The sequence below is a fragment of the Balaenoptera borealis genome, assembly GCF_965194805.1.
Source record: "Balaenoptera borealis genome assembly, chromosome: 9".
Classification (NCBI taxonomy): Eukaryota; Metazoa; Chordata; class Mammalia; order Artiodactyla; family Balaenopteridae; genus Balaenoptera; species Balaenoptera borealis.
Genome location: NC_138873.1, coordinates 95,354,082 through 95,374,833, shown reverse-complemented (window position 1 = coordinate 95,374,833; position 20,752 = coordinate 95,354,082).

Here is a 20,752-nt window from a genome sequence, read left to right as displayed (position 1 = left end):
GACCCATGGGATGGGTACCACGCCGTATTAATTTAAAGGGTCTGCGTTAGCTCACCCAACCTCACCAAACCTCTCAGCCCCAAGAGTGTCCACCCATATGTCTCAATCAGCTGTGGGTCTAGATATGGTCAATCCAGGTGGCATCACAGCCCCTGAACGAATTTTGTAAGAATTTCTCTCTCTTTCACTGTCTTTGTTTCACGGGTTTTGAAAAGTAATTGATTTTTATAATGGGGTTTAGCTGCTTTTCACTGCTGTGTTTATGCCGCTTTACACCCACTTGACTCACTTACAGAGAGATATCAATACATAGGTTTGAAGATTCTTACTAGTGAGATATATTCTTGGGCGGTGAATAGGGGGTGTTGAGTCCAGTTCACTGAGCAAGGAGTAGGTCTTGTCTATTACATATTGGGTTTATGGAACGGTATCTGAGCTAATTTGAAACCCTTGATTTATGCATCACCCCACCTCACCTTTCCCGTTAAGCAGCCATAGTGTGTTTTCTAAACGTGTGACTCTGTTCTATTTTGTAATGCAGTTCAAGGGTAGCGGTTTTTACATTCCCTCTATAAGTGATATCTTATGATAAGTGTCTTTTTCTGTGTGATTTATTTCACTTAGAATCGTCATAGCTAAATCCACTCATCATGCTGCTACTAGCCTTATGACATTGATTTCATGGCTGAGTGATATTCCATTGTACATAAGGACCACAACTTCTTTATCCATTCTTCTCTTTCCTGGGCTATTTAAGGTGTAACGAAGTGGAGGTTCTTGTCAACAGAGAAGCCCAAAACTTTGGGGTGCCTGTGTCTTGCTGAGTTTTAGTTTTCCCTATTTATACGCCCATGAGTGGAAGTGCCCTATGCTCTCTAAGCTGAGTTTTTTAGATGTTTCAGGACACACCGTACATTTCTCCAGAGTGGCTGTTGGCAATTTACATCCGGCCCATCAGCGTAGCAAGGCTCCCATTTCTCCATGGCCTGTCCTGCATTTCTGGTTTTGACACTTTATTCAGCATCGCCCTTTTGACCGATGGGAAGCGCGACTTCTTTGTAGCGCTGATTTGCCTTTCCAGGTTGCTTGGTTGGCCAAAAAGGGCGTATGCGTTTTTTCCTGAATATATTCAGGAAAAAACGCATACGCCCTTTTTGGCCAAGGGCATCACTGTCGAGGTTTTGCCGCTTTTCCTGTGCTTTAAAGGCGATTCGAATCTACCTCCTGAAATCTGTTTCCTGCAATTCTGCCTTGCTTTCAAATCCTCTTCGTTGCCTTCCCTCAATATATTTGTGGACGAGAGTTATCATTTGTAAGTCTGCAGGTTTGTGAATTGCAGTGCCCCTGAGCTCCATTATTCAACTCGCTTTCTTGGGAGCTGGCCGCAAAAGCGCAGGATTGCTTCAGGCCGTATTCTGGTTCCTGGCGGCAGGCTGAGCCTGTGGTTAATTCTTCTTCCTGATGGGAAAACAGAGTGACCTGTGCCTGTCCCAACACCTAGAGCTAGTCTCTCATTGGTTGCCCCTCTTCCCGTTCATCCTCAGGACAAATTGCAACCTGTACGGAACAGGAGGATAAAGGTGCTGATTCTCCAAGGAGAGAGATTGCTAGTAAAGCGGCTGGAATGGCGAGCCGGAGCACAAGGAGATGAGAAATGAGGTGCGTTTTAGAAACCTTTCCCGATCACACGGTGTGCCATCTTCGGGGTTTCTCATGCATGTTTTCAATGTAGGACGATGCCCTTGAACCTGGAGATTTGGGACCCATGGGATGGGTACCACGCCGTATTAATTTAAAGGGTCTGCGTTAGCTCACCCAACCTCACCAAACCTCTCAGCCCCAAGAGTGTCCACCCATATGTCTCAATCAGCTGTGGGTCTAGATATGGTCAATCCAGGTGGCATCACAGCCCCTGAACGAATTTTGTAAGAATTTCTCTCTCTTTCACTGTCTTTGTTTCACGGGTTTTGAAAAGTAATTGATTTTTATAATGGGGTTTAGCTGCTTTTCACTGCTGTGTTTATGCCGCTTTACACCCACTTGACTCACTTACAGAGAGATATCAATACATAGGTTTTAAGATTCTTACTAGTCAGATATATTCTTGGGCGGTGAATAGGGGGTGTTGAGTCCAGTTCACTGAGCAAGGAGTAGGTCTTGTCTATTACATATTGGGTTCATGGAACGGTATCTGAGCTAATTTGAAACCCTTGTTTTATGCATCACCCCACCTCACCTTTCCCGTTAAGCAGCCATAGTGTGTTTTCTAAATGTGTGACTCCGTTCTGTTTTGTAATTCAGTTCAAGGGTAGCGGTTTTTACATTCCCTCTATAAGTGATATCTCATGATAAGTGTCTTTTTCTGTGGGACTTATTTCACTTAGAATCGTCATACCTAAATCCACTCATCATGCTGCTACTAGCCTTATGACATTGATTTCATGGCTGAGTGATATTCCATTGTACATAAGGACCACAACTTCTTTATCCATTCTTCTCTTTCCTCGGATATTTAAGGTGTAACGAAGTGGAGGTTCTTGTCAACAGAGTAGCCCAAAACTTTGGGGTGCCTGTGTCTTGCTGATTTTTAGTTTTCCCAATTTATACGCCCATGAGTGGAAGTGCCCAAGCTCTCTAAGCTGAGTTTTTTAGATGTTTCAGGACACACCGTATACTTCTCCAGAGTGGCTGTTGGCAATTTACGTCCCGCCCTTCAGCGTAGCAAGGCTCCCATTTCTCCATGGCCTGTCCTGCATTTCTGGTTTTGACCCTTTATTCAGCATGACCCTTTTGACCGATGGGAAGCGAGACTTCTTTGTAGCGCTGATTTGCCTTTCCAGGTTGCTTGGTTGGCCAAAAAGGGCGTATGCGTTTTTTCCTGAATATATTCAGGAAAAAACGCATACGCCCTTTTTGTCCAAGGGCATCATTGTCGAGGTTTTGCCGCTTTTCCTGTGCTTTAAAGGCGATTCGAATCTACCTCCTGAAATCTGTTTCCTGCAATTCTGCCTTGCTTTCAAATCCTCTTCGTTGCCTTCCCTCAATATATTTGTGGACGAGAGTTATCATTTCTAAGTCTGCAGGTTTGTGAATTGCAGTGCCCCTGAGCTCCATTATTCAACTCGCTTTCTTGGGAGCTGGCCGCAAAAGCGCAGGATTGCTTCAGGCCGTATTCTGGTTCCTGGCGGCAGGCTGAGCCTGTGGTTAATTCTTCTTCCTGATGGGAAAACAGAGTGACCTGTGCCTGTCCCAACACCTAGAGCTAGTCTCTCATTGGTTGCCCCTCTTCCCGTTCATCCTCAGGACAAATTGCAACCTGTACGGAACAGGAGGATAAAGGTGCTGATTCTCCAAGGAGAGAGATTGCTAGTAAAGCGGCTGGAATGGCGAACCGGAGCACAAGGAGATGAGAAATGAGGTGCGTTTTAGAAACCTTTCCCGATCACACGGTGTGCCATCTTCGGGGTTTCTCATGCATGTTTTCAATGTAGGACGATGCCCTTGAACCTGGAGATTTGGGACCCATGGGATGGGTACCACGCCGTATTAATTTAAAGGGTCTGCGTTAGCTCACCCAACCTCACCAAACCTCTCAGCCCCAAGAGTGTCCACCCATATGTCTCAATCAGCTGTGGGTCTAGATATGGTCAATCCAGGTGGCATCACAGCCCCTGAACGAATTTTGTAAGAATTTCTCTCTCTTTCACTGTCTTTGTTTCACGGGTTTTGAAAAGTAATTGATTTTTATAATGGGGTTTAGCTGCTTTTCACTGCTGTGTTTATGCCGCTTTACACCCACTTGACTCACTTACAGAGAGATATCAATACATAGGTTTGAAGATTCTTACTAGTGAGATATATTCTTGGGCGGTGAATAGGGGGTGTTGAGTCCAGTTCACTGAGCAAGGAGTAGGTCTTGTCTATTACATATTGGGTTTATGGAACGGTATCTGAGCTAATTTGAAACCCTTGATTTATGCATCACCCCACCTCACCTTTCCCGTTAAGCAGCCATAGTGTGTTTTCTAAACGTGTGACTCTGTTCTATTTTGTAATGCAGTTCAAGGGTAGCGGTTTTTACATTCCCTCTATAAGTGATATCTTATGATAAGTGTCTTTTTCTGTGTGATTTATTTCACTTAGAATCGTCATAGCTAAATCCACTCATCATGCTGCTACTAGCCTTATGACATTGATTTCATGGCTGAGTGATATTCCATTGTACATAAGGACCACAACTTCTTTATCCATTCTTCTCTTTCCTGGGATATTTAAGGTGTAACGAAGTGGAGGTTCTTGTCAACAGAGAAGCCCAAAACTTTGGGGTGCCTGTGTCTTGCTGAGTTTTAGTTTTCCCTATTTATACGCCCATGAGTGGAAGTGCCCTATGCTCTCTAAGCTGAGTTTTTTAGATGTTTCAGGACACACCGTACATTTCTCCAGAGTGGCTGTTGGCAATTTACATCCGGCCCATCAGCGTAGCAAGGCTCCCATTTCTCCATGGCCTGTCCTGCATTTCTGGTTTTGACACTTTATTCAGCATCGCCCTTTTGACCGATGGGAAGCGCGACTTCTTTGTAGCGCTGATTTGCCTTTCCAGGTTGCTTGGTTGGCCAAAAAGGGCGTATGCGTTTTTTCCTGAATATATTCAGGAAAAAACGCATACGCCCTTTTTGGCCAAGGGCATCACTGTCGAGGTTTTGCCGCTTTTCCTGTGCTTTAAAGGCGATTCGAATCTACCTCCTGAAATCTGTTTCCTGCAATTCTGCCTTGCTTTCAAATCCTCTTCGTTGCCTTCCCTCAATATATTTGTGGACGAGAGTTATCATTTGTAAGTCTGCAGGTTTGTGAATTGCAGTGCCCCTGAGCTCCATTATTCAACTCGCTTTCTTGGGAGCTGGCCGCAAAAGCGCAGGATTGCTTCAGGCCGTATTCTGGTTCCTGGCGGCAGGCTGAGCCTGTGGTTAATTCTTCTTCCTGATGGGAAAACAGAGTGACCTGTGCCTGTCCCAACACCTAGAGCTAGTCTCTCATTGGTTGCCCCTCTTCCCGTTCATCCTCAGGACAAATTGCAACCTGTACGGAACAGGAGGATAAAGGTGCTGATTCTCCAAGGAGAGAGATTGCTAGTAAAGCGGCTGGAATGGCGAGCCGGAGCACAAGGAGATGAGAAATGAGGTGCGTTTTAGAAACCTTTCCCGATCACACGGTGTGCCATCTTCGGGGTTTCTCATGCATGTTTTCAATGTAGGACGATGCCCTTGAACCTGGAGATTTGGGACCCATGGGATGGGTACCACGCCGTATTAATTTAAAGGGTCTGCGTTAGCTCACCCAACCTCACCAAACCTCTCAGCCCCAAGAGTGTCCACCCATATGTCTCAATCAGCTGTGGGTCTAGATATGGTCAATCCAGGTGGCATCACAGCCCCTGAACGAATTTTGTAAGAATTTCTCTCTCTTTCACTGTCTTTGTTTCACGGGTTTTGAAAAGTAATTGATTTTTATAATGGGGTTTAGCTGCTTTTCACTGCTGTGTTTATGCCGCTTTACACCCACTTGACTCACTTACAGAGAGATATCAATACATAGGTTTTAAGATTCTTACTAGTCAGATATATTCTTGGGCGGTGAATAGGGGGTGTTGAGTCCAGTTCACTGAGCAAGGAGTAGGTCTTGTCTATTACATATTGGGTTCATGGAACGGTATCTGAGCTAATTTGAAACCCTTGTTTTATGCATCACCCCACCTCACCTTTCCCGTTAAGCAGCCATAGTGTGTTTTCTAAATGTGTGACTCCGTTCTGTTTTGTAATTCAGTTCAAGGGTAGCGGTTTTTACATTCCCTCTATAAGTGATATCTCATGATAAGTGTCTTTTTCTGTGGGACTTATTTCACTTAGAATCGTCATACCTAAATCCACTCATCATGCTGCTACTAGCCTTATGACATTGATTTCATGGCTGAGTGATATTCCATTGTACATAAGGACCACAACTTCTTTATCCATTCTTCTCTTTCCTCGGATATTTAAGGTGTAACGAAGTGGAGGTTCTTGTCAACAGAGTAGCCCAAAACTTTGGGGTGCCTGTGTCTTGCTGATTTTTAGTTTTCCCAATTTATACGCCCATGAGTGGAAGTGCCCAAGCTCTCTAAGCTGAGTTTTTTAGATGTTTCAGGACACACCGTACACTTCTCCAGAGTGGCTGTTGGCAATTTACGTCCCGCCCTTCAGCGTAGCAAGGCTCCCATTTCTCCATGGCCTGTCCTGCATTTCTGGTTTTGACCCTTTATTCAGCATGACCCTTTTGACCGATGGGAAGCGAGACTTCTTTGTAGCGCTGATTTGCCTTTCCAGGTTGCTTGGTTGGCCAAAAAGGGCGTATGCGTTTTTTCCTGAATATATTCAGGAAAAAACGCATACGCCCTTTTTGTCCAAGGGCATCATTGTCGAGGTTTTGCCGCTTTTCCTGTGCTTTAAAGGCGATTCGAATCTACCTCCTGAAATCTGTTTCCTGCAATTCTGCCTTGCTTTCAAATCCTCTTCGTTGCCTTCCCTCAATATATTTGTGGACGAGAGTTATCATTTCTAAGTCTGCAGGTTTGTGAATTGCAGTGCCCCTGAGCTCCATTATTCAACTCGCTTTCTTGGGAGCTGGCCGCAAAAGCGCAGGATTGCTTCAGGCCGTATTCTGGTTCCTGGCGGCAGGCTGAGCCTGTGGTTAATTCTTCTTCCTGATGGGAAAACAGAGTGACCTGTGCCTGTCCCAACACCTAGAGCTAGTCTCTCATTGGTTGCCCCTCTTCCCGTTCATCCTCAGGACAAATTGCAACCTGTACGGAACAGGAGGATAAAGGTGCTGATTCTCCAAGGAGAGAGATTGCTAGTAAAGCGGCTGGAATGGCGAACCGGAGCACAAGGAGATGAGAAATGAGGTGCGTTTTAGAAACCTTTCCCGATCACACGGTGTGCCATCTTCGGGGTTTCTCATGCATGTTTTCAATGTAGGACGATGCCCTTGAACCTGGAGATTTGGGACCCATGGGATGGGTACCACGCCGTATTAATTTAAAGGGTCTGCGTTAGCTCACCCAACCTCACCAAACCTCTCAGCCCCAAGAGTGTCCACCCATATGTCTCAATCAGCTGTGGGTCTAGATATGGTCAATCCAGGTGGCATCACAGCCCCTGAACGAATTTTGTAAGAATTTCTCTCTCTTTCACTGTCTTTGTTTCACGGGTTTTGAAAAGTAATTGATTTTTATAATGGGGTTTAGCTGCTTTTCACTGCTGTGTTTATGCCGCTTTACACCCACTTGACTCACTTACAGAGAGATATCAATACATAGGTTTGAAGATTCTTACTAGTGAGATATATTCTTGGGCGGTGAATAGGGGGTGTTGAGTCCAGTTCACTGAGCAAGGAGTAGGTCTTGTCTATTACATATTGGGTTTATGGAACGGTATCTGAGCTAATTTGAAACCCTTGATTTATGCATCACCCCACCTCACCTTTCCCGTTAAGCAGCCATAGTGTGTTTTCTAAACGTGTGACTCTGTTCTATTTTGTAATGCAGTTCAAGGGTAGCGGTTTTTACATTCCCTCTATAAGTGATATCTTATGATAAGTGTCTTTTTCTGTGTGATTTATTTCACTTAGAATCGTCATAGCTAAATCCACTCATCATGCTGCTACTAGCCTTATGACATTGATTTCATGGCTGAGTGATATTCCATTGTACATAAGGACCACAACTTCTTTATCCATTCTTCTCTTTCCTGGGATATTTAAGGTGTAACGAAGTGGAGGTTCTTGTCAACAGAGAAGCCCAAAACTTTGGGGTGCCTGTGTCTTGCTGAGTTTTAGTTTTCCCTATTTATACGCCCATGAGTGGAAGTGCCCTATGCTCTCTAAGCTGAGTTTTTTAGATGTTTCAGGACACACCGTACATTTCTCCAGAGTGGCTGTTGGCAATTTACATCCGGCCCATCAGCGTAGCAAGGCTCCCATTTCTCCATGGCCTGTCCTGCATTTCTGGTTTTGACACTTTATTCAGCATCGCCCTTTTGACCGATGGGAAGCGCGACTTCTTTGTAGCGCTGATTTGCCTTTCCAGGTTGCTTGGTTGGCCAAAAAGGGCGTATGCGTTTTTTCCTGAATATATTCAGGAAAAAACGCATACGCCCTTTTTGGCCAAGGGCATCACTGTCGAGGTTTTGCCGCTTTTCCTGTGCTTTAAAGGCGATTCGAATCTACCTCCTGAAATCTGTTTCCTGCAATTCTGCCTTGCTTTCAAATCCTCTTCGTTGCCTTCCCTCAATATATTTGTGGACGAGAGTTATCATTTCTAAGTCTGCAGGTTTGTGAATTGCAGTGCCCCTGAGCTCCATTATTCAACTCGCTTTCTTGGGAGCTGGCCGCAAAAGCGCAGGATTGCTTCAGGCCGTATTCTGGTTCCTGGCGGCAGGCTGAGCCTGTGGTTAATTCTTCTTCCTGATGGGAAAACAGAGTGACCTGTGCCTGTCCCAACACCTAGAGCTAGTCTCTCATTGGTTGCCCCTCTTCCCGTTCATCCTCAGGACAAATTGCAACCTGTACGGAACAGGAGGATAAAGGTGCTGATTCTCCAAGGAGAGAGATTGCTAGTAAAGCGGCTGGAATGGCGAGCCGGAGCACAAGGAGATGAGAAATGAGGTGCGTTTTAGAAACCTTTCCCGATCACACGGTGTGCCATCTTCGGGGTTTCTCATGCATGTTTTCAATGTAGGACGATGCCCTTGAACCTGGAGATTTGGGACCCATGGGATGGGTACCACGCCGTATTAATTTAAAGGGTCTGCGTTAGCTCACCCAACCTCACCAAACCTCTCAGCCCCAAGAGTGTCCACCCATATGTCTCAATCAGCTGTGGGTCTAGATATGGTCAATCCAGGTGGCATCACAGCCCCTGAACGAATTTTGTAAGAATTTCTCTCTCTTTCACTGTCTTTGTTTCACGGGTTTTGAAAAGTAATTGATTTTTATAATGGGGTTTGGCTGCTTTTCACTGCTGTGTTTATGCCGCTTTACACCCACTTGACTCACTTACAGAGAGATATCAATACATAGGTTTGAAGATTCTTACTAGTCTGATATATTCCTGGGCGGTGAATAGGGGGTGTTGAGTCCAGTTCACTGAGCAAGGAGTAGGTCTTGTCTATTACATATTGGGTTTATGGAACGATATCTGAGCTAATTTGAAACCCTTGTTTTATGCATCACCCCACCTCACCTTTCCCGTTAAGCAGCCATAGTCTGTTTTCTAAACGTGTGATTCTGTTCTGTTTTGTAATTCAGTTCAAGGGGAGCGGTTTTTACATTCCCTCTATAAGTGATATCTCATGATAAGTGTCTTTTTCTGTGTGACTTATTTCACTTAGAATCGTCATAGCTAAATCCACTCATCATGCTGCTACTAGCCTTATGACATTGATTTCATGGCTGAGTGATATTCCATTGTATATAAGGACCACATCTTCTTTATCCATTCTTCTCTTTCCTGGGATATTTAAGGTGTAACGAAGTGGAGGTTCTTGTCAACAGAGTAGCCCAAAACTTTGGGGTGCCTGTGTCTTGCTGATTTTTAGTTTTCCCAATTTATACGCCCATGAGTGGAAGTGCCCTATGCTCTCTAAGCTGAGTTTTTTAGATGTTTCAGGACACACCGTACACTTCTCCAGAGTGGCTGTTGGCAATTTACATCCCGCCCATCAGTGTAGCAAGGCTCCCATTTCTCCATGGCCTGTCCTGCATTTCTGGTTTTGACACTTTTTTCAGCATGGCCCTTTTGACCGATGGGAAGCGAGACTTCTTTGTAGCGCTGATTTGCCTTTCCAGGTTGCTTGGTTGGCCAAAAAGGGCGTATGCGTTTTTTCCTGAATATATTCAGGAAAAAACGCATCCGCCCTTTTTGGCCAAGGGCATCATTGTCGAGGTTTTGATGCTTTTCCTGTGCTTTAAAGGCGATTCGAATCTACCTCCTGAAATCTGTTTCCTGCAATTCTGCCTTGCTTTCAAATCCTCTTCGTTGCCTTCCCTCAATATATTTGTGGACAAGAGTTATCATTTCTAAGTCTGCAGGTTTGTGAATTGCAGTGCCCCTGAGCTCCATTCTTCAACTCGCTTTCTTGGGAGCTGGCCGCAAAAGCGCAGGATTGCTTCAGGCCGTATTCTGGTTCCTGGCGGCAGGCTGAGCCTGTGGTTAATTCTTCTTCCTGATGGGAAAACAGAGTGACCTGTGCCTGTCCCAACACCTAGAGCTAGTCTCTCATTGGTTGCCCCTCTTCCCGTTCATCCTCAGGACAAATTGCAACCTGTACGGAACAGGAGGATAAAGGTGCTGATTCTCCAAGGAGAGAGATTGCTAGTAAAGCGGCTGGAATGGCGAGCCGGAGCACAAGGAGATGAGAAATGAGGTGCGTTTTAGAAACCTTTCCCGATCACACGGTGTGCCATCTTCGGGGTTTCTCATGCATGTTTTCAATGTAGGACGATGCCCTTGAACCTGGAGATTTGGGACCCATGGGATGGGTACCACGCCGTATTAATTTAAAGGGTCTGCGTTAGCTCACCCAACCTCACCAAACCTCTCAGCCCCAAGAGTGTCCACCCATATGTCTCAATCAGCTGTGGGTCTAGATATGGTCAATCCAGGTGGCATCACAGCCCCTGAACGAATTTTGTAAGAATTTCTCTCTCTTTCACTGTCTTTGTTTCACGGGTTTTGAAAAGTAATTGATTTTTATAATGGGGTTTGGCTGCTTTTCACTGCTGTGTTTATGCCGCTTTACACCCACTTGACTCACTTACAGAGAGATATCAATACATAGGTTTGAAGATTCTTACTAGTCTGATATATTCCTGGGCGGTGAATAGGGGGTGTTGAGTCCAGTTCACTGAGCAAGGAGTAGGTCTTGTCTATTACATATTGGGTTTATGGAACGATATCTGAGCTAATTTGAAACCCTTGTTTTATGCATCACCCCACCTCACCTTTCCCGTTAAGCAGCCATAGTCTGTTTTCTAAACGTGTGATTCTGTTCTGTTTTGTAATTCAGTTCAAGGGGAGCGGTTTTTACATTCCCTCTATAAGTGATATCTCATGATAAGTGTCTTTTTCTGTGTGACTTATTTCACTTAGAATCGTCAGAGCTAAATCCACTCATCATGCTGCTACTAGCCTTATGACATTGATTTCATGGCTGAGTGATATTCCATTGTATATAAGGACCACATCTTCTTTATCCATTCTTCTCTTTCCTGGGATATTTAAGGTGTAACGAAGTGGAGGTTCTTGTCAACAGAGTAGCCCAAAACTTTGGGGTGCCTGTGTCTTGCTGATTTTTAGTTTTCCCAATTTATACGCCCATGAGTGGAAGTGCCCTATGCTCTCTAAGCTGAGTTTTTTAGATGTTTCAGGACACACCGTACACTTCTCCAGAGTGGCTGTTGGCAATTTACATCCCGCCCATCAGTGTAGCAAGGCTCCCATTTCTCCATGGCCTGTCCTGCATTTCTGGTTTTGACACTTTTTTCAGCATGGCCCTTTTGACCGATGGGAAGCGAGACTTCTTTGTAGCGCTGATTTGCCTTTCCAGGTTGCTTGGTTGGCCAAAAAGGGCGTATGCGTTTTTTCCTGAATATATTCAGGAAAAAACGCATACGCCCTTTTTGGCCAAGGGCATCATTGTCGAGGTTTTGATGCTTTTCCTGTGCTTTAAAGGCGATTCGAATCTACCTCCTGAAATCTGTTTCCTGCAATTCTGCCTTGCTTTCAAATCCTCTTCGTTGCCTTCCCTCAATATATTTGTGGACGAGAGTTATCATTTCTAAGTCTGCAGGTTTGTGAATTGCAGTGCCCCTGAGCTCCATTCTTCAACTCGCTTTCTTGGGAGCTGGCCGCAAAAGCGCAGGATTGCTTCAGGCCGTATTCTGGTTCCTGGCGGCAGGCTGAGCCTGTGGTTAATTCTTCTTCCTGATGGGAAAACAGAGTGACCTGTGCCTGTCCCAACACCTAGAGCTAGTCTCTCATTGGTTGCCCCTCTTCCCGTTCATCCTCAGGACAAATTGCAACCTGTACGGAACAGGAGGATAAAGGTGCTGATTCTCCAAGGAGAGAGATTGCTAGTAAAGCGGCTGGAATGGCGAGCCGGAGCACAAGGAGATGAGAAATGAGGTGCGTTTTAGAAACCTTTCCCGATCACACGGTGTGCCATCTTCGGGGTTTCTCATGCATGTTTTCAATGTAGGACGATGCCCTTGAACCTGGAGATTTGGGACCCATGGGATGGGTACCACGCCGTATTAATTTAAAGGGTCTGCGTTAGCTCACCCAACCTCACCAAACCTCTCAGCCCCAAGAGTGTCCACCCATATGTCTCAATCAGCTGTGGGTCTAGATATGGTCAATCCAGGTGGCATCACAGCCCCTGAACGAATTTTGTAAGAATTTCTCTCTCTTTCACTGTCTTTGTTTCACGGGTTTTGAAAAGTAATTGATTTTTATAATGGGGTTTGGCTGCTTTTCACTGCTGTGTTTATGCCGCTTTACACCCACTTGACTCACTTACAGAGAGATATCAATACATAGGTTTGAAGATTCTTACTAGTCTGATATATTCCTGGGCGGTGAATAGGGGGTGTTGAGTCCAGTTCACTGAGCAAGGAGTAGGTCTTGTCTATTACATATTGGGTTTATGGAACGATATCTGAGCTAATTTGAAACCCTTGTTTTATGCATCACCCCACCTCACCTTTCCCGTTAAGCAGCCATAGTCTGTTTTCTAAACGTGTGATTCTGTTCTGTTTTGTAATTCAGTTCAAGGGGAGCGGTTTTTACATTCCCTCTATAAGTGATATCTCATGATAAGTGTCTTTTTCTGTGTGACTTATTTCACTTAGAATCGTCAGAGCTAAATCCACTCATCATGCTGCTACTAGCCTTATGACATTGATTTCATGGCTGAGTGATATTCCATTGTATATAAGGACCACATCTTCTTTATCCATTCTTCTCTTTCCTGGGATATTTAAGGTGTAACGAAGTGGAGGTTCTTGTCAACAGAGTAGCCCAAAACTTTGGGGTGCCTGTGTCTTGCTGATTTTTAGTTTTCCCAATTTATACGCCCATGAGTGGAAGTGCCCTATGCTCTCTAAGCTGAGTTTTTTAGATGTTTCAGGACACACCGTACACTTCTCCAGAGTGGCTGTTGGCAATTTACATCCCGCCCATCAGTGTAGCAAGGCTCCCATTTCTCCATGGCCTGTCCTGCATTTCTGGTTTTGACACTTTTTTCAGCATGGCCCTTTTGACCGATGGGAAGCGAGACTTCTTTGTAGCGCTGATTTGCCTTTCCAGGTTGCTTGGTTGGCCAAAAAGGGCGTATGCGTTTTTTCCTGAATATATTCAGGAAAAAACGCATACGCCCTTTTTGGCCAAGGGCATCATTGTCGAGGTTTTGATGCTTTTCCTGTGCTTTAAAGGCGATTCGAATCTACCTCCTGAAATCTGTTTCCTGCAATTCTGCCTTGCTTTCAAATCCTCTTCGTTGCCTTCCCTCAATATATTTGTGGACGAGAGTTATCATTTGTAAGTCTGCAGGTTTGTGAATTGCAGTGCCCCTGAGCTCCATTATTCAACTCGCTTTCTTGGGAGCTGGCCGCAAAAGCGCAGGATTGCTTCAGGCCGTATTCTGGTTCCTGGCGGCAGGCTGAGCCTGTGGTTAATTCTTCTTCCTGATGGGAAAACAGAGTGACCTGTGCCTGTCCCAACACCTAGAGCTAGTCTCTCATTGGTTGCCCCTCTTCCCGTTCATCCTCAGGACAAATTGCAACCTGTACGGAACAGGAGGATAAAGGTGCTGATTCTCCAAGGAGAGAGATTGCTAGTAAAGCGGCTGGAATGGCGAGCCGGAGCACAAGGAGATGAGAAATGAGGTGCGTTTTAGAAACCTTTCCCGATCACACGGTGTGCCATCTTCGGGGTTTCTCATGCATGTTTTCAATGTAGGACGATGCCCTTGAACCTGGAGATTTGGGACCCATGGGATGGGTACCACGCCGTATTAATTTAAAGGGTCTGCGTTAGCTCACCCAACCTCACCAAACCTCTCAGCCCCAAGAGTGTCCACCCATATGTCTCAATCAGCTGTGGGTCTAGATATGGTCAATCCAGGTGGCATCACAGCCCCTGAACGAATTTTGTAAGAATTTCTCTCTCTTTCACTGTCTTTGTTTCACGGGTTTTGAAAAGTAATTGATTTTTATAATGGGGTTTAGCTGCTTTTCACTGCTGTGTTTATGCCGCTTTACACCCACTTGACTCACTTACAGAGAGATATCAATACATAGGTTTGAAGATTCTTACTAGTGAGATATATTCTTGGGCGGTGAATAGGGGGTGTTGAGTCCAGTTCACTGAGCAAGGAGTAGGTCTTGTCTATTACATATTGGGTTTATGGAACGGTATCTGAGCTAATTTGAAACCCTTGATTTATGCATCACCCCACCTCACCTTTCCCGTTAAGCAGCCATAGTGTGTTTTCTAAACGTGTGACTCTGTTCTATTTTGTAATGCAGTTCAAGGGTAGCGGTTTTTACATTCCCTCTATAAGTGATATCTTATGATAAGTGTCTTTTTCTGTGTGATTTATTTCACTTAGAATCGTCATAGCTAAATCCACTCATCATGCTGCTACTAGCCTTATGACATTGATTTCATGGCTGAGTGATATTCCATTGTACATAAGGACCACAACTTCTTTATCCATTCTTCTCTTTCCTGGGATATTTAAGGTGTAACGAAGTGGAGGTTCTTGTCAACAGAGAAGCCCAAAACTTTGGGGTGCCTGTGTCTTGCTGAGTTTTAGTTTTCCCTATTTATACGCCCATGAGTGGAAGTGCCCTATGCTCTCTAAGCTGAGTTTTTTAGATGTTTCAGGACACACCGTACATTTCTCCAGAGTGGCTGTTGGCAATTTACATCCGGCCCATCAGCGTAGCAAGGCTCCCATTTCTCCATGGCCTGTCCTGCATTTCTGGTTTTGACACTTTATTCAGCATCGCCCTTTTGACCGATGGGAAGCGCGACTTCTTTGTAGCGCTGATTTGCCTTTCCAGGTTGCTTGGTTGGCCAAAAAGGGCGTATGCGTTTTTTCCTGAATATATTCAGGAAAAAACGCATACGCCCTTTTTGGCCAAGGGCATCACTGTCGAGGTTTTGCCGCTTTTCCTGTGCTTTAAAGGCGATTCGAATCTACCTCCTGAAATCTGTTTCCTGCAATTCTGCCTTGCTTTCAAATCCTCTTCGTTGCCTTCCCTCAATATATTTGTGGACGAGAGTTATCATTTCTAAGTCTGCAGGTTTGTGAATTGCAGTGCCCCTGAGCTCCATTATTCAACTCGCTTTCTTGGGAGCTGGCCGCAAAAGCGCAGGATTGCTTCAGGCCGTATTCTGGTTCCTGGCGGCAGGCTGAGCCTGTGGTTAATTCTTCTTCCTGATGGGAAAACAGAGTGACCTGTGCCTGTCCCAACACCTAGAGCTAGTCTCTCATTGGTTGCCCCTCTTCCCGTTCATCCTCAGGACAAATTGCAACCTGTACGGAACAGGAGGATAAAGGTGCTGATTCTCCAAGGAGAGAGATTGCTAGTAAAGCGGCTGGAATGGCGAGCCGGAGCACAAGGAGATGAGAAATGAGGTGCGTTTTAGAAACCTTTCCCGATCACACGGTGTGCCATCTTCGGGGTTTCTCATGCATGTTTTCAATGTAGGACGATGCCCTTGAACCTGGAGATTTGGGACCCATGGGATGGGTACCACGCCGTATTAATTTAAAGGGTCTGCGTTAGCTCACCCAACCTCACCAAACCTCTCAGCCCCAAGAGTGTCCACCCATATGTCTCAATCAGCTGTGGGTCTAGATATGGTCAATCCAGGTGGCATCACAGCCCCTGAACGAATTTTGTAAGAATTTCTCTCTCTTTCACTGTCTTTGTTTCACGGGTTTTGAAAAGTAATTGATTTTTATAATGGGGTTTGGCTGCTTTTCACTGCTGTGTTTATGCCGCTTTACACCCACTTGACTCACTTACAGAGAGATATCAATACATAGGTTTGAAGATTCTTACTAGTCTGATATATTCCTGGGCGGTGAATAGGGGGTGTTGAGTCCAGTTCACTGAGCAAGGAGTAGGTCTTGTCTATTACATATTGGGTTTATGGAACGATATCTGAGCTAATTTGAAACCCTTGTTTTATGCATCACCCCACCTCACCTTTCCCGTTAAGCAGCCATAGTCTGTTTTCTAAACGTGTGATTCTGTTCTGTTTTGTAATTCAGTTCAAGGGGAGCGGTTTTTACATTCCCTCTATAAGTGATATCTCATGATAAGTGTCTTTTTCTGTGTGACTTATTTCACTTAGAATCGTCATAGCTAAATCCACTCATCATGCTGCTACTAGCCTTATGACATTGATTTCATGGCTGAGTGATATTCCATTGTATATAAGGACCACATCTTCTTTATCCATTCTTCTCTTTCCTGGGATATTTAAGGTGTAACGAAGTGGAGGTTCTTGTCAACAGAGTAGCCCAAAACTTTGGGGTGCCTGTGTCTTGCTGATTTTTAGTTTTCCCAATTTATACGCCCATGAGTGGAAGTGCCCTATGCTCTCTAAGCTGAGTTTTTTAGATGTTTCAGGACACACCGTACACTTCTCCAGAGTGGCTGTTGGCAATTTACATCCCGCCCATCAGTGTAGCAAGGCTCCCATTTCTCCATGGCCTGTCCTGCATTTCTGGTTTTGACACTTTTTTCAGCATGGCCCTTTTGACCGATGGGAAGCGAGACTTCTTTGTAGCGCTGATTTGCCTTTCCAGGTTGCTTGGTTGGCCAAAAAGGGCGTATGCGTTTTTTCCTGAATATATTCAGGAAAAAACGCATCCGCCCTTTTTGGCCAAGGGCATCATTGTCGAGGTTTTGATGCTTTTCCTGTGCTTTAAAGGCGATTCGAATCTACCTCCTGAAATCTGTTTCCTGCAATTCTGCCTTGCTTTCAAATCCTCTTCGTTGCCTTCCCTCAATATATTTGTGGACAAGAGTTATCATTTCTAAGTCTGCAGGTTTGTGAATTGCAGTGCCCCTGAGCTCCATTCTTCAACTCGCTTTCTTGGGAGCTGGCCGCAAAAGCGCAGGATTGCTTCAGGCCGTATTCTGGTTCCTGGCGGCAGGCTGAGCCTGTGGTTAATTCTTCTTCCTGATGGGAAAACAGAGTGACCTGTGCCTGTCCCAACACCTAGAGCTAGTCTCTCATTGGTTGCCCCTCTTCCCGTTCATCCTCAGGACAAATTGCAACCTGTACGGAACAGGAGGATAAAGGTGCTGATTCTCCAAGGAGAGAGATTGCTAGTAAAGCGGCTGGAATGGCGAGCCGGAGCACAAGGAGATGAGAAATGAGGTGCGTTTTAGAAACCTTTCCCGATCACACGGTGTGCCATCTTCGGGGTTTCTCATGCATGTTTTCAATGTAGGACGATGCCCTTGAACCTGGAGATTTGGGACCCATGGGATGGGTACCACGCCGTATTAATTTAAAGGGTCTGCGTTAGCTCACCCAACCTCACCAAACCTCTCAGCCCCAAGAGTGTCCACCCATATGTCTCAATCAGCTGTGGGTCTAGATATGGTCAATCCAGGTGGCATCACAGCCCCTGAACGAATTTTGTAAGAATTTCTCTCTCTTTCACTGTCTTTGTTTCACGGGTTTTGAAAAGTAATTGATTTTTATAATGGGGTTTGGCTGCTTTTCACTGCTGTGTTTATGCCGCTTTACACCCACTTGACTCACTTACAGAGAGATATCAATACATAGGTTTGAAGATTCTTACTAGTCTGATATATTCCTGGGCGGTGAATAGGGGGTGTTGAGTCCAGTTCACTGAGCAAGGAGTAGGTCTTGTCTATTACATATTGGGTTTATGGAACGATATCTGAGCTAATTTGAAACCCTTGTTTTATGCATCACCCCACCTCACCTTTCCCGTTAAGCAGCCATAGTCTGTTTTCTAAACGTGTGATTCTGTTCTGTTTTGTAATTCAGTTCAAGGGGAGCGGTTTTTACATTCCCTCTATAAGTGATATCTCATGATAAGTGTCTTTTTCTGTGTGACTTATTTCACTTAGAATCGTCAGAGCTAAATCCACTCATCATGCTGCTACTAGCCTTATGACATTGATTTCATGGCTGAGTGATATTCCATTGTATATAAGGACCACATCTTCTTTATCCATTCTTCTCTTTCCTGGGATATTTAAGGTGTAACGAAGTGGAGGTTCTTGTCAACAGAGTAGCCCAAAACTTTGGGGTGCCTGTGTCTTGCTGATTTTTAGTTTTCCCAATTTATACGCCCATGAGTGGAAGTGCCCTATGCTCTCTAAGCTGAGTTTTTTAGATGTTTCAGGACACACCGTACACTTCTCCAGAGTGGCTGTTGGCAATTTACATCCCGCCCATCAGTGTAGCAAGGCTCCCATTTCTCCATGGCCTGTCCTGCATTTCTGGTTTTGACACTTTTTTCAGCATGGCCCTTTTGACCGATGGGAAGCGAGACTTCTTTGTAGCGCTGATTTGCCTTTCCAGGTTGCTTGGTTGGCCAAAAAGGGCGTATGCGTTTTTTCCTGAATATATTCAGGAAAAAACGCATACGCCCTTTTTGGCCAAGGGCATCATTGTCGAGGTTTTGATGCTTTTCCTGTGCTTTAAAGGCGATTCGAATCTACCTCCTGAAATCTGTTTCCTGCAATTCTGCCTTGCTTTCAAATCCTCTTCGTTGCCTTCCCTCAATATATTTGTGGACGAGAGTTATCATTTCTAAGTCTGCAGGTTTGTGAATTGCAGTGCCCCTGAGCTCCATTCTTCAACTCGCTTTCTTGGGAGCTGGCCGCAAAAGCGCAGGATTGCTTCAGGCCGTATTCTGGTTCCTGGCGGCAGGCTGAGCCTGTGGTTAATTCTTCTTCCTGATGGGAAAACAGAGTGACCTGTGCCTGTCCCAACACCTAGAGCTAGTCTCTCATTGGTTGCCCCTCTTCCCGTTCATCCTCAGGACAAATTGCAACCTGTACGGAACAGGAGGATAAAGGTGCTGATTCTCCAAGGAGAGAGATTGCTAGTAAAGCGGCTGGAATGGCGAGCCGGAGCACAAGGAGATGAGAAATGAGGTGCGTTTTAGAAACCTTTCCCGATCACACGGTGTGCCATCTTCGGGGTTTCTCATGCATGTTTTCAATGTAGGACGATGCCCTTGAACCTGGAGATTTGGGACCCATGGGATGGGTACCACGCCGTATTAATTTAAAGGGTCTGCGTTAGCTCACCCAACCTCACCAAACCTCTCAGCCCCAAGAGTGTCCACCCATATGTCTCAATCAGCTGTGGGTCTAGATATGGTCAATCCAGGTGGCATCACAGCCCCTGAACGAATTTTGTAAGAATTTCTCTCTCTTTCACTGTCTTTGTTTCACGGGTTTTGAAAAGTAATTGATTTTTATAATGGGGTTTGGCTGCTTTTCACTGCTGTGTTTATGCCGCTTTACACCCACTTGACTCACTTACAGAGAGATATCAATACATAGGTTTGAAGATTCTTACTAGTCTGATATATTCCTGGGCGGTGAATAGGGGGTGTTGAGTCCAGTTCACTGAGCAAGGAGTAGGTCTTGTCTATTACATATTGGGTTTATGGAACGATATCTGAGCTAATTTGAAACCCTTGTTTTATGCATCACCCCACCTCACCTTTCCCGTTAAGCAGCCATAGTCTGTTTTCTAAACGTGTGATTCTGTTCTGTTTTGTAATTCAGTTCAAGGGGAGCGGTTTTTACATTCCCTCTATAAGTGATATCTCATGATAAGTGTCTTTTTCTGTGTGACTTATTTCACTTAGAATCGTCAGAGCTAAATCCACTCATCATGCTGCTACTAGCCTTATGACATTGATTTCATGGCTGAGTGATATTCCATTGTATATAAGGACCACATCTTCTTTATCCATTCTTCTCTTTCCTGGGATATTTAAGGTGTAACGAAGTGGAGGTTCTTGTCAACAGAGTAGCCCAAAACTTTGGGGTGCCTGTGTCTTGCTGATTTTTAGTTTTCCCAATTTATACGCCCATGAGTGGAAGTGCCCTATGCTCTCTAAGCTGAGTTTTTTAGATGTTTCAGGACACACCGTACACTTCTCCAGAGTGGCTGTTGGCAATTTACATCCCGCCCATCAGTGTAGCAAGGCTCCCATTTCTCCATGGCCTGTCCTGCATTTCTGGTTTTGACACTTTTTTCAGCATGGCCCTTTTGACCGATGGGAAGCGAGACTTCTTTGTAGCGCTGATTTGCCTTTCCAGGTTGCTTGGTTGGCCAAAAAGGGCGTATGCGTTTTTTCCTGAATATATTCAGGAAAAAACGCATACGCCCTTTTTGGCCAAGGGCATCATTGTCGAGGTTTTGATGCTTTTCCTGTGCTTTAAAGGCGATTCGAATCTACCTCCTGAAATCTGTTTCCTGCAATTCTGCCTTGCTTTCAAATCCTCTTCGTTGCCTTCCCTCAATATATTTGTGGACGAGAGTTATCATTTGTAAGTCTGCAGGTTTGTGAATTGCAGTGCCCCTGAGCTCCATTATTCAACTCGCTTTCTTGGGAGCTGGCCGCAAAAGCGC